Source organism: Chelonia mydas, chromosome 14, assembly GCF_015237465.2.
Source record: "Chelonia mydas isolate rCheMyd1 chromosome 14, rCheMyd1.pri.v2, whole genome shotgun sequence".
In the NCBI taxonomy this organism is placed as follows: domain Eukaryota; kingdom Metazoa; phylum Chordata; order Testudines; family Cheloniidae; genus Chelonia; species Chelonia mydas.
This window is the reverse complement of record NC_051254.2, coordinates 8,215,154-8,228,335: the sequence shown is the minus strand read 5'-3', so window position 1 is coordinate 8,228,335 and position 13,182 is coordinate 8,215,154. Positions and strand designations below refer to the sequence as shown.

General features: G+C 43.1%; 1 protein-coding gene across 8 annotated transcripts in view; it reads right to left on the bottom strand.

The window, feature by feature from the left end:
- The window catches only part of PITPNC1 (phosphatidylinositol transfer protein cytoplasmic 1), a 198,495-nt gene that overhangs the window by 24,676 nt on the left and 160,637 nt on the right, over positions 1-13,182 (bottom strand). The window lies entirely within an intron of this gene.

The window sequence follows — 13,182 nt, the reverse complement described above, 5'->3', positions numbered from 1 at the left end:
TCTGCCAGCAGACTCTTGTGGGCCATCAAAGGGCGTCAGCTGGAAAGCCCCTTTGCATGCATCACTACTTGTGTAAGATCTGTGGCTGATTGCACTCTTCTTCTTCCATACCCACTGCAGGAGTTAGCTCAATGTAATGCACTAACGTGAAAATGCAGGGAGTTGCTCAACCTGGAGCAGCAAGGGAGCCAGATGGGATGATGCCTGTTGAATCTCATCCTCAGCTATAAACCAACTAACTATTGGAAGTTTAAAGTAAATGTAATGGCAGGGGGAAATATCCAATGTGGTTTTTTTTTTAAATTACAAAAACTCTTGTACACACCATGTGTAAAGAAACTAGAGAAGGGAAAGCAGAGATTCCATTGTGCTGTGTGTCTGCACTTTAGAGCCAGCATATAAAAATAAAATGTATAGTTGTGACAGTGCAAGTGGCAGGAGGGACTAGCTGTCCCAAATGTGTACCTGTCTGAGACATTAGGCACATACTCAGGTTGGCTAGTGCCTTCTGCCACTCACATCACTGTGGCTATGCTCTATTTTTAGCACGCTAGCTCAATCAGTTCGCATGGGTAGATCTCCTCGATTTGGGAAGTACACCCTCCAGTTTGAAGATACTGTATACGTAAATCCTGCCTGCATTTTATTCTGGACTCTGCACATCATTTGGATGGAAAATAAACAGAAACAAGTCAAGGGTGAAAAAACCCAAAAAACCCAACACTGCCAAGCTTCATTATCTATGTGTTGGAAGCAGAGTTACTCACCTGTGTGCTCCTTTATGAATTTATCAAAGGCCTTATCATCTACTGCCTTAGACCTTGTGTATTCATTTATAAGTGTGCAAAGTGAATGCAAAGAAGCCATAAAATGCTACAATCCCAATTTGGTAGCATATTACATGCACTCTGTGGAGGTGTCAATGACAACACAAGTCATGAGGGCAGTGAAGAACCAGGGTTCTAATGTTCAAACCAACTGGGAGCATTGGAAAATCATAAAGAACTCTGTCTCTGAGGTTGAGGAAGCAAGTTTCAAGCCTATGAGAGAACCACATTATGGATATAATCAGCAGATGGTAAAGTGTACATCATCTGTTTGAAGGGCTTGACAATGCCATTGTAAATTCTAAACTAACTTGTATATTACCGGTTGAGCATGAAACTTTACCAAGTTGGAACCTCCAGTAACATGGAGAAAACCCTGAAGGGACTGTAATTTCAACATCAGCTATTTGATTTTCCAGTAAGTCAAGGAAAGCCAAGAAGTATGATACTAAATATATTGTTTGAGGGGGCAGTGAAGCCAAGACACCAATTGCTATTGAAAGCAAAGACATTACATCCAGTATCGATTCTTAAAATGAAATCACTTTCCAGGTTCTCCAAACTCATTGCCCATGTAATAAACTGTATTTTAAAAATATGGATGTTTTGGAGATGTGGTCATGAGAAGACAGCCAACTTGTCTTCAGGGTTTATTTTAAACAACACAAAAAGATGCCCTTGGTTTAGGTAGGATAGACAAGAAACACTTAAAGATTAGTTGCTGTTTATTTGAATTCGTTTGTTAATTTTTATGTATCTGGCCTTATGACTATACCTGCTAATTGCACCTTGGCAATCTTGGACAGGATTCACAGTTCAATGTTCATTTTCAAATGAACAAGGACAGGGAAGTAATAATGAATTTACAATACAACTCCTTTAATCTACACTCAAAATCAAGTTCAGCTGTGCCCTACTCCCTGAGGCCTTGATCCAGGAAAGCTTGTGCTTAAGTCCATACTATTTAGAAAAACACTTAAATATGTGGCAAAGAGTCCTGTGGCACCTTATAGACTAACAGATGTGTTGGAGCATAAGCTTTTGTGGGTGAATACCCAGATGCATGTAGTGGAAATTTCCAGAGGCAGGTATAAATATGCAAGCAAGAATCAGGCTAGGGATAACGAGGTTAGTTCAATCAGGGAGGATGAGGCCCTCTTCTAGCAGTTGAGGTGTGAACACCAAGGGAGGAGAAACTGCTTTTGGAGTTGGCTAGCCATTCACAGTCTTTGTTTAATCCTGAGCTGATGGTGTCAAATTTGCAAATGAACTGAAGCTCAGCAGTTTCTCTTTGAAGTCTGGTCCTGAAGTTTTTTTGCTGCAGGATGGCTACCTTTAAATTTGCTATTGTGTGTCCAGGGAGGTTGAAGTGTTCTCGTACAGGTTTTTGTATATTGCCATTCCTAATATCTGATCTGTGTCCATTTATCCTTTTACGTACGGACTGTCGAGTTTGGCTGATGTACATAGCAGAGGGGCATTGCTGGCACATGATGGCGTATATTACATTGGTGGACATGCAGGTGAATGAACCGGTGATGGTGTGGCTGATCTGGTTAGGTCCCGTGATGGTGTCGCTGGTGTAGATATGTGGGCAGAGTTGGCATCGAGGTTTATTGCATGGCTTGGTTCCTGAGTTAGAGTTACTATGGTGCGGTGTGTAGTTGCTGGTGAGAATATGCTTCAGGTTGGCGGGTTGTCTGTGGGCGAGGACTGGCCTGCCTCCCAAGGTCTGTGAAAGTGTGGGTTGTACAACCCATCCTGGACAACGATCTCTCACTTTCACAGACCTCTGTGGCCTATGTCTGTTAGTCTATAAGGTGCCACAGGACTCTTTGCCGCTTTTACAGATCCAGACTAACACGGCTACCCCTCTGATACTTGACTTAAATATGCACTTCACTTTAAGCAGAAGCTTCAGTGATGTGCTGAATAAGAGGCTAAATGAGGATGAGCTAGGAAAGAGGCAAACTGGTGAGACTACTCTGTTTGTATTTCCTGCCACTCACTGTGAGCTTCTCTCTCACTTGGTGGTATTATTTTTCTAATGTTTATAGTTAGCCCCAATGACTTGGCTTGTGATTTGATTCATAAACTGAAGCTCTGCCATGAACCTTTCTTGTTAACCAGGCTCAAATGAAGAGATGTTCTTGCCATCTTTCTGAAAATCATTACTTTCACATCCTTCTCTAAATGTGAGTGCAATATTCTCTGCTTTCAACCCTAGAGCACCATAAAAAACAAATCAGCTCCAGCACATAGCTGAGTAACATACCACTTCATATCACGAATAACTGTCACATATTGTTTGCCCGTCTTCTCATTTAATAAAGCTTGACCTCAGCTTGGTCTAGATATTTGAAAAGAATTGTTATATAACTGATAATTGCCTGAAGCACACAGTTCAATAAAAAAAAGTAAGATGTGGATGTGGAATTCTAATAGATGGATCCTTGAATTTAGAAACAGTTTACAGCAACAGTGTAAAATGATTTCAAATATTCTGACACAATATGCATGCAGTAAATAAATATTCTTCTTTGAGTGCTTGTTCATGTCAATTCCAAACAGTTGTGCGCGCACCACATGCACGACAGCTGGAAGATTTTTCCCCTAGCAGTATCCATAGGGTCAGCCTGGATGCCCCCTGGAGTCACGCCTTCATGGCGCCCAAAATAGGGCTCTGTCGACCCGACTCCCACTCAGTTCCTTCTTACTGCCTGTGATGGCTAGCTGGAACTCCCCGTTGCTCTTGCCTCAGCAAGCGTGTGTTAGCAGTGTTTGTGTATATAGTTAGTGTTAGTGTAGTAGTTTTTTCCTTCGGGGGGTCTCCCCACCGATGTTTTTCCCCGGCACTGGGTTATGCCTTAGTCTCTGGGCTTTAAACCATGCTCGGACTGTGGCAGGTTTACGCAAAAAATGACCCGCACACTTCGTGCTTGAAGTGTCTAAGTGAGGGGCGTCTTAGAGACAAGTGCAAAATCTGTAGAAATTTTTGCCCCAGGACTCTTAAAGACATGGAGGAGCGCATCCGAGTGTTGTTTATGGAGGGAGCACTTCGTCCTCAGTCAGAGCCGGGTGTGGCAGATCCGACTTCGAGCGCCGCATTCTTGGTGCACAGTGCTCCAGTATTGTCCATGTGCGAACCGGTGCCGAAGAAGGACTCTGCTAGAGACCCTTGGCACTGCCATGGCTCCACCCACAGGCCCCAGACATCGGTGAGGCACCGGTGGAACTCCCCAGTGCCCCACAAAAGGAAAAAGGCTGACAGAGGGCGCTCCCCGGCCAGGTATAAAGACCAGGTGGCCAACAAGCCCCTATCGGGTACCCATTCGGTGGGGATTCCATTGACTCCTGTCCTGAGATGGGTCCAGTTGAGTCCGGACCAGCACTGCTCACTGACGCACCACCACAAAGACCTCCAGCTCCTCTCTACACCAGAGACACTCCGAGGCAGCAGTGGACCTTTTGGCGCTTACAGCACCACCCTCACCTCCTAGGCAAGAGATCGCCAGCACCGGTTCCGGGCCTGGTACATTCTGTGGGCAAACTAGCGATGATGTTGGCCTTTATGTATCAGCCTTTATGTGTTCCTGCCCACCCTGCTCGTTCACAAGGTACTCCTCAAAATACGGAGGGAACAGGCTTTGGTGATACTGGTAGCTCCAGCCTGGCCCCGCCAATACTGGTACACATCACTCCTGGAAATGTCCATGGAAGCCCCAGTCACCTTGCCGCTCTTCCTGGACTTAATAACTCAGGATCATGGATGCCTTCAGCACCCAAACCTCAAGTCATTGCACCTCATGGTGTGGAAGCTCCATGGCTGAACCCGATGGAGCTTGCCTGCTTGGACTGGGTTAGACAAGTCCACCTGGACGGTAGGAAACCCTCCACCAGGGCCAGGGGCGGCTATACGAATTTTGCTGCCCCAAGCAGTCACTGCCGAATTGCCGCTGCCGCAACAGTGGCAGAGCTGCCGCCAAAAGCCACGGCGATGGGAAGAGCGGTGGAGCTGCCGCCAAATTGCCACCGCAGGACACGGACTGCCGCCCCATTCTAAATGCCACCCCAAGCACCTGCTTGGAAAGCTGGTGCCTGTAGCCGACCCTGACCAGGGCTACCTACCTTGCCAAGTGGAAGAGATTTTCAATCTGGGCGGCACAGCATCATTCATCTCTGACTCTCGCCACTATCCTGCTTATATTGGACTACCTCCTCCATCTCAAGCAGCAAGGTCTGTCCATGTTGTCAATAAGGGTTCACCTGGCCACCATTTCAGCCTTCTATCCAGGTACAGCCAGCCGGTCGGTCTTCACCAACCCTATGGTCAGTCGTTTTCTGAAAGGTCTGAACAAGCTATATCCACAGGTCAGGCAACTGATCCCAGCTTGGGACCTCAACCTCGTCCTTTCTAAACTGATGGGTCTGCCCTTTGAACCACTGGCGACATGCTCCCTGCTCTATCTCTCATACATGATAGCATTTCTGGTAGCGATAAACTCAGCCAGGAGGGTGTCTGAGCTCAAGGCATTAACATCAGAGCCTCCTTACACCATGTTCTATAAGGACAGGGCGCAGCACAAGCCACACCCAGCTTTCCTCCTGAAGGTTGTCTCCCAATTTCACATTAACCAGGACATCATCCTCCCAGTAGTCTATCCTAAGTTGCACTCAAGTGGCAGAGAGCAGAGGCTTCACTCATTGGATGTCTGCAGAGCCCTGGCCTTTTACATCGAGAGAACAAAGCCGTTCCGAAAGTCTGTCCAGTTATTCGTGGCAGTGGCGGACAGAATGAAAGGTCTTCCCGTCTCTTCTCAATGAATTTCTTCATGTATCATGTCCTGCATCCATGAGTGCTACAGCCTGGCAGGGGTGCCTGCTCCTCCAATTACTGTGCACTCCACCAGGGCTCAGGCCTCTTCAATGGCATTCCTGGTGCAGGTTCCCACCCAGGAAATATGCAGAGTGGTGACGTGGTCCTCCATACATACTTTCACTGCGCACTACGCAATTACCCAGCAGGCCAGAGACGACGTGGCCTTTGGTAGAGCAGTGCTCCAATCAGTAGACAACTCCGACCCTGGAACTTGGGCTTCGGAGTCACCTGACTGGAATTGACATGAACAAGCACTCGAAGAAGAAAAAACGGTTACTCACCTTCTCTTAACTGTTATTCTTCGAGATGTATTGTTCATGTCCATTCCAATACCCACCCTCCTACCCCACTGTCGGAGTAGCCGGCAAGAAGGAACTGATGGGGGGTTGGGTTGGCAGAGCCCTATACTGGGCGCCATGAAGGCGCAACTCTAGGGGGCGCCCAGGCTGACCCTATGGATACTATTAGAGGAAAAATCTTCCGGTTGTCGTGCATGCAGCGCGTGCACACCTGATTGGAATGGACATGAACAACACATCTCGAAGAACAACAGTTACGAGAAGGTGAGTAACTGTTTTTTTCTAAAGAGGTCAAGCAAAATTCACATGAGAATTCTAGTTGCACTGAGTTAGTCACTGTGCTATGGTTCATAGGATGTTTTTGAGATTATGGCAGATGTAGAAAAGAAGGTTTTGCATTATTCACATTCTCACACATAATTACATATTTGCATGCTAAGATATAACAGATACAAAGATGATCTAGGAGATGAGATGGCAAATAATAATTTATTAAAATCAAGATTTTCAAAAGTTACTAGGGATTTTGCATGCCTGAGTTTTTTGGGAGCCCAACTTGGAAGACCTTAAAGGGATCTGATATTTTGAAAATATGGAGCACCTGCCCTGTGGAAATCAGGCTCCTTCAAGGAGTCTTAAGTTAGGTGCCCAAAATCACTAGTTATTTTTGAAAATCTTGGCCTAAAATCATTCTTCAACCATTTAGTCACACCAGACTCTCTATTCGTTACTTGAGAAGCAGATTTAGTAATAACAGTACAATGGCTCATCTAATATAGACACCCTAGTGTTGGTACTTGGTGACTCTGTTATTTAGATTGATAGGAGCTTATCCTGCCACTGACTTCATTCACTTTGATTGTCCTTTGCCATCCATAATCTACATCTTTCAGCAAATTTACACTGTTTATGCACAGTGTCAACACACATTGTTAAACACTTTGGATAAAATATTCAAAAGTACCTGTGTGACTTAGGAGCCTAAATCCCATTTTCAAAAGTGGCATAGGCTCTTACGAGCCTAAATCCTGTGAACTTTCAATGAGACTTAGATTTCTAAGTGCCTACGTAATTTTTGAAAATGGGATTTAGGAGCCTAAATTGCTTATGTACTTTTGAAATTTTTGCCCTTTATTTCTTTAAGGAATTTTCATGTGGTTTCAAATGATCTCTAGTTCTATGTTAGTGGAGAAGAGTAATGTTATAATAAGTTGATGATAACTGCTAATATCAGCTAGTGCTGAGAGTCACGTTGTCCCATACATGCAATCTATAGTTTTAAGCCCCAATGATCACTTTGGTTCATGAGGAAGATAAAGCAAATGAAGATTTCTCAGTTACTATTTCATGTTTTTAACGATATACTTTGTACTATGTCAAATATTATTTTCCAGCTGCAGGATGCCTAGATCATTGATCAATTTTCTTTTATTAAACATTTTTTCAATTTAGGTATTCTATGGTTCTTATTAGCAACATGGATGTTTCTTTGACATCAATGAGTAACTTCCTGCTCTTACTGAACTAAAAGTGGACCATTGCTGATTGCTCTTAAATGAAATGTTCAGGTAGGGTCTTTCTGACCTGGATAACATCTTATTTCCTGTAATACTTCTGGTCCAGAATTTCTCAGGCTGGTAAACTAGAATTTTATCTGCCACGTTGGGTTACTGAGTCCGGAAGTTACCTTAAAGAATTCTATTTTTATATACTTAAGGCAGGGACTGTCTTTTCATTTTGTGTGTATACAGTGCCTCATATAATGGAGCAGTGGTTCTGATAGGGATTTTTAGGCATTACCACATTAAAAATAAATGAAAAATAATATAGTTTCTACCTATAGTACTTAATAAATAATAATTAATTTCCTCCACCCCCAGCAAACCTCTAGATAAAAAGTTTCAAATCCATTAACTCCATTAAAGTCAACAGAATGACCCCAGTGATGAATTTGGCTCAATATCAAAGTTTCCATAGTTTATCAAAGCAAACTAAACAATGACCATCTAAATTGCTTGAATATCTAATTGCAGATGGGATTTGTGTTTTGCTCAAACCATAACAGTTATCAGGAGGTCACAAAAGGCATTTTATTCTTTTGGAAAGTTAACTCAGCACATAACTAGATTAGTGATGAAGACTCTTCTTAGCTGTTGGTCCACAAACAGGCCACGGATATCTACTGCATTGCTCCTGGCTCAGAATCCTTTTAACAATGACCACAATGGATGCTCACAGATGGTCTCTTGGCTGTCTTTAATCACTCCCATCTGTTTGAAGGACTAGTCATAAATTGGCTGGAGTGCTTAAAGCACAGGTGCCAGGTGGTGATAGACCTGGACAGGCAATCTGCACAGCTCAAGAAGTGCCAAATCTTTTACGGGAAATCCTTCCTTTAAGAAAACATTAACGTACAGATTTCGCATGATGCACCTTTATGAATGAGTGCTGGGAAATTAAAGGGTCAAATCCGAACGACATTATTCAGCAATTACTCAGTCCTTGCTCAGGCAAGGCTGGTACTCAATTCAGTGGGAGCTTTGCCTATTTGAGGACTGAGTAAAAAACTGAGTAATGTGGCCAAAGGAGCACAGCTCCAGTAAGAAGAGGAAGAATTGTGAGTCTAATTTTTTGTCCATACCCCTGAAAATTTATCCCAGGGTTTGCTAACTTTGGTCTCACACCTGGGAAGGGTGTAAGTGTTTTACAGAGGAAAGTAACTATCTGTCTTCGGTTGTAGTTCTGTTGCTCCCATCACTGTAGTATCTAAGGGCCTGATCCAAAGTTCTTTGAAGTCATTAGAAATCTTTCTATTGAATTCAGTGGGCTTTCAATCAGGCCACAAGTACTGAGTACCATTCCACATGCTTTGAATCAAATTTTCAAAAAAGCAGCTTCCATTCTGGGGGTGCAGTTTGTTCCTGCAGTTGGGTTGCTCTTGTAAATCTGAGGACCAGCTCCTCCAGCTACGTGATGGAGAGCAGAAATCAGGTAGCAGAAGAGCCAAGTATTCTGATTTGCATTCACAATCCATTTTGCAATCACAAATTGCACCTGCAGAAAGGTGGCCAGGTTTGGCCCTTTTGAAAAATATACCTCTTTGTATGAAAAGAGGCCTCTGATCATAATTTTGCCTCGGAGGGAGGGCCCAGGTTACCTGCCTGGCCTCCTCAGATTTGAATGACATTGCAACTGCATGTGCCAGATTACAATGCCACTTACTCTGATGGAGGGTGATAGGTCCAAATGCGAGTGACACTGTTGTCCTGAGTGTTAGGTCACAATGTCATTCACTCAAATTTGGCTCAACCACCCCACTGTCATACAGCTGGGAAGGGGCTCTGCCGTTACGCCACCCCACTCTGGTCAAGGTGGGGCCCTGGCTCCTTGGTCTAATAATAAATAATAATAATAGCAACCTTACTAGTCTTCATTACCCAGGACATCCAGAGAGCTAGCTGAGCAAAGTAAATTCAACCAGATTACTTACACTGTCAGTTTGGATTACAAAAGATAATAGTTGACCAGGAAAATGTCTTGCTATTGGAATGTGCAGTTTTTAATAAATATTAAATTAAGCAGATACAAAGTAATGGAGTTCTTTTCAGTTCTTCAGGTAACCATTCCTGCCTGTATGACATTTTCATAACGCACCATCCTAAAATATAGACAATGGGTAATATTTTCAAAAGTGCTTAAGTGACTTAGGAGCCTAAATCCCATTTTCAGAAGCACCAAAATTGATTTTCAAAAGTCTCATTGATTTTCAAAAGGACTTAGGCTCCTAAGTGACTAAGGCACTTTAGAAACTGGGAGTTTGGTACTTTTGAAAACTATACTCCCAGTGACTAAATGCAGGGAATGTTGTGATGAACTACAGAACTTTTGCACCTGTGCTTCCCGTGCTTCTACACTAAGTGTTCTCAATGTTCGCATTTCTCAAATGAGGCCACCAGGGACTTTTCTTGCAGCCGCAGCCTCCTGGGCTCTGATTGGGGGGTGTGGCAAAGTAACAGCCCCTCCCCCTCCCTGTTGCTCCTGGATGCACTGCCTTGGTGTTGGTTGCTGGGGCCGCCAGCAGGAGTTGGGCCCGACCCCCATCTGGAGATACCTGGAGCGCACCGCTGTCGGAGCAGGCAGCCAATGAGCTCCCTACCTTCCCAGGTGCAGTGGGGCTCAGGCTTTGGGCTTTAGCCCTGAGGTGGTGGGGCGGCAGGCTCTGGCTGTGGGGCTTCGGGCTCCAGCCTCCAGGGCTCTGGCTGTGCAGCAGCAGGCCCCAGGCTCCAGCCACACAGCTTCGGGCTCCATCCCTGGGCTCTGTCCCCCGCCATGGGGCTTCAGGCTCCAGCCCCCTGCTGCCTCCCCTAACCCCCCATCCCACCCATCACCCCTGGTCCCCACTGCCTCCCCCAGCCCCCCATCCAGAGCTTAATTTGTCCCCAATCTTGCCTGGGCTGAGTAAGTCTGCTGTGAAATGTGATACCTGTATGTTTGTTAATATCACTTTTCACAACAGACTTGCCAGCTAGCAATAAACAAATTACAATGATTTGGATGTGTATATGTGCATATTTATTTGCTTTTCCTAAAGCTAATTAAGTATTTTAGGAAAAAGCGTGAGAGTGGCCTCCAGCAAGAGTTGGGGATCGCACTCTGAGGCCACAAAAATTTGTCCTGAGAACCCCTAACTTACCTTTCCATTTTCCAAAATAAGTGCTCATCTCATTCAGAAAAATCAGGAATTCATCTGAATATTTCTTTGGGCACGACAGAGAATCTCTTTTCCCAATGTCATTAGAAATTGATTTAAAACATTCCTTGAAAGGACAATCATTACACTCTTGGATCCATGTGTTTTGTACCCTAGTGCAAATCAAGCACAGAGGCAGCAATAGTTTTGCTTTGTTAGCACTCGATACCCCTAAAGTGCTGTTTTTAGAGCACTTTGTACTTGGCAATACAATGTATGGCAAACACAGAGCAATTTGTGCCTTTCCCTAGCAAAATGACTTTGTCAGATGAGCATGCCTCGTAAATTATATCTGACAAGCATTGAGAGAGGTGGGGAAGGATTTTCTAAACCATCCGTACACTTTGGTTGATGAATATTCTAGAAAGGAATACACTGAGGCACTGAATTCTGAATGCTATGTTTGACCTAAGGTTAAATGATTAGATGACTTCAGTGTTTAAGGGAACCAGGCTCATACAAAGGCTTTGCTGTGCTGAAGTTTCAGAGTAGCAGCTGTGTTAGTCTGTATTCGCAAAAAGAAAAGGAGTACTAGTGGCACCTTAGAGACTAACCAATTTATTTGAGCATAAGCTTTCATGAGCTACAGCTCACTTCATTGGATGCACCGTAGCTCACAAAAGCTTATGCTCAAATAAATTGGTTAGTCTCTAAGGTGCCACAAGTACTCCTATTCTTTCTGGTGTGTGGATTATTTTTCTTAAACTCCTACCAGGGAATATTCTACCAATAGATATTTAACATGAAGTTAATTTTTTTTTAGTCCTAAACTAAAGATCAGTTTGTTTGATCTAGCATTTCAGAACTAATTCTTCATAATTGTATTTTGAACTATGTATTTTGAACTATGGCATTTCATCACCAGCTGTGATGGGTAGGCTTTGGATTTCAGACTGTACATACGGTGCTCCAGAAGGCTATGTCAACATAAACTCCTACTAGTGTATTTTAATTGTAAATTTTGTATTTCATTTTTAAAATATTTCATTTTTTATTTGAAGTTTATAAAAATAATTTCTTTGAGGCTGCTAGATAAATACTGCATTACCCCAAATGTCAAGACAATTCTGCTATAAGGCAAATACATATTTATTTTATTTTATTTTATTTTTAAAAATGTATTAAATAACACATGGTTCTGTGGCATAGGAGTGTAGCGTACAGACCATCTCTAGTAATATGGTCTTGTCTACACAGTGGAAATTGACTAGAATAACTATACCAGAACAGCTATTCTGGTATAGTTTAGCTACTCCAGAATAACGCCTCTGTGTAGACACTATTCTGGAATAAAAGTGACTTTATTCCAGAATTATTACTCTATTCTGGAATAATTACTCCATTCACAAAGCGAAGTCACTTGTATTCAGGAATAGATTATCCACAGGGGGACTATTCCAGAATAGCTATTGCAATATACTTATTCCAGTAGACAAGCACAGTGATTGATACGCAAAGTGAAAAGGGATTCAAGGACATTAGATCAACATCTGCTCCAAGATACTTCATAGTAAATCTGGACTAATTCCATTTGAGTTAACGCAGTTGCTCTGGACATAGGTGTAACTGGGAACAGAACAAAGACATTTGGTCCCTTGTTGCTCTGCTTTGCTATGCTTCATGAAACTTCTCTGTATTAGAAACTCTTAACTGAATAGAGAGAACATGTTGTTTTCTTTCTTCTACTCTGACACTTTAAAAAACTGAGATGACAAAAAATGATTGATAAAAATGGGAATCGCTCTAAACTCAGACCCAGCAGTCACCATCAGAAAACAACAGAGCTGTGGCAGACATGGAGGACACATGGTAATCCAGCCAGACATTCTACAAGCTACTCAACTGGTGTTAGTAACTACAGGGAGATTTTCAGTTGGTTCTGCTTAACCCAAGCTGAATTACTATACTGACAATTGAACACACTTTCAGTATGGGAGCTGAAGCAGCTGTATTATTTCAAATGTCATCACTCTCTGTGCCTGAGGTATAATGCAAGTTTAGTTATTCTAAAAACACCCCAACAGGGGCAAGTTGGACCCATTAAAACACAGCTGTTTTACACTAAACAGAAACTGAAGGAGAACTGTGGCAGCTGCATGAAATCTTTCTATTTGGAGGTAATTTGAAAAGCTTACTCTCTGTCCCCCAACCTCAGCCACTTTGCTATAAACAGGAAATGAAACATAATTAATCTGAGAATTTGAATAAGGTGGAAAAGAACATTTTGCATAATAGTTCATAGCTACGGTAAATGTTTTGTTTATGTGAATGGCTCACTTGAGGCTCTCATTCTTAAGCAGTAGCTCAGCTCCTCTGTTCAGAAATTCAGGTAAATGCATCATTTATGTCTAATACACAAACACATACAGGAAATACATGATACTGTGGTATAGTTGGCATGAGTTTGGACTGGTCATGTGAACTCAC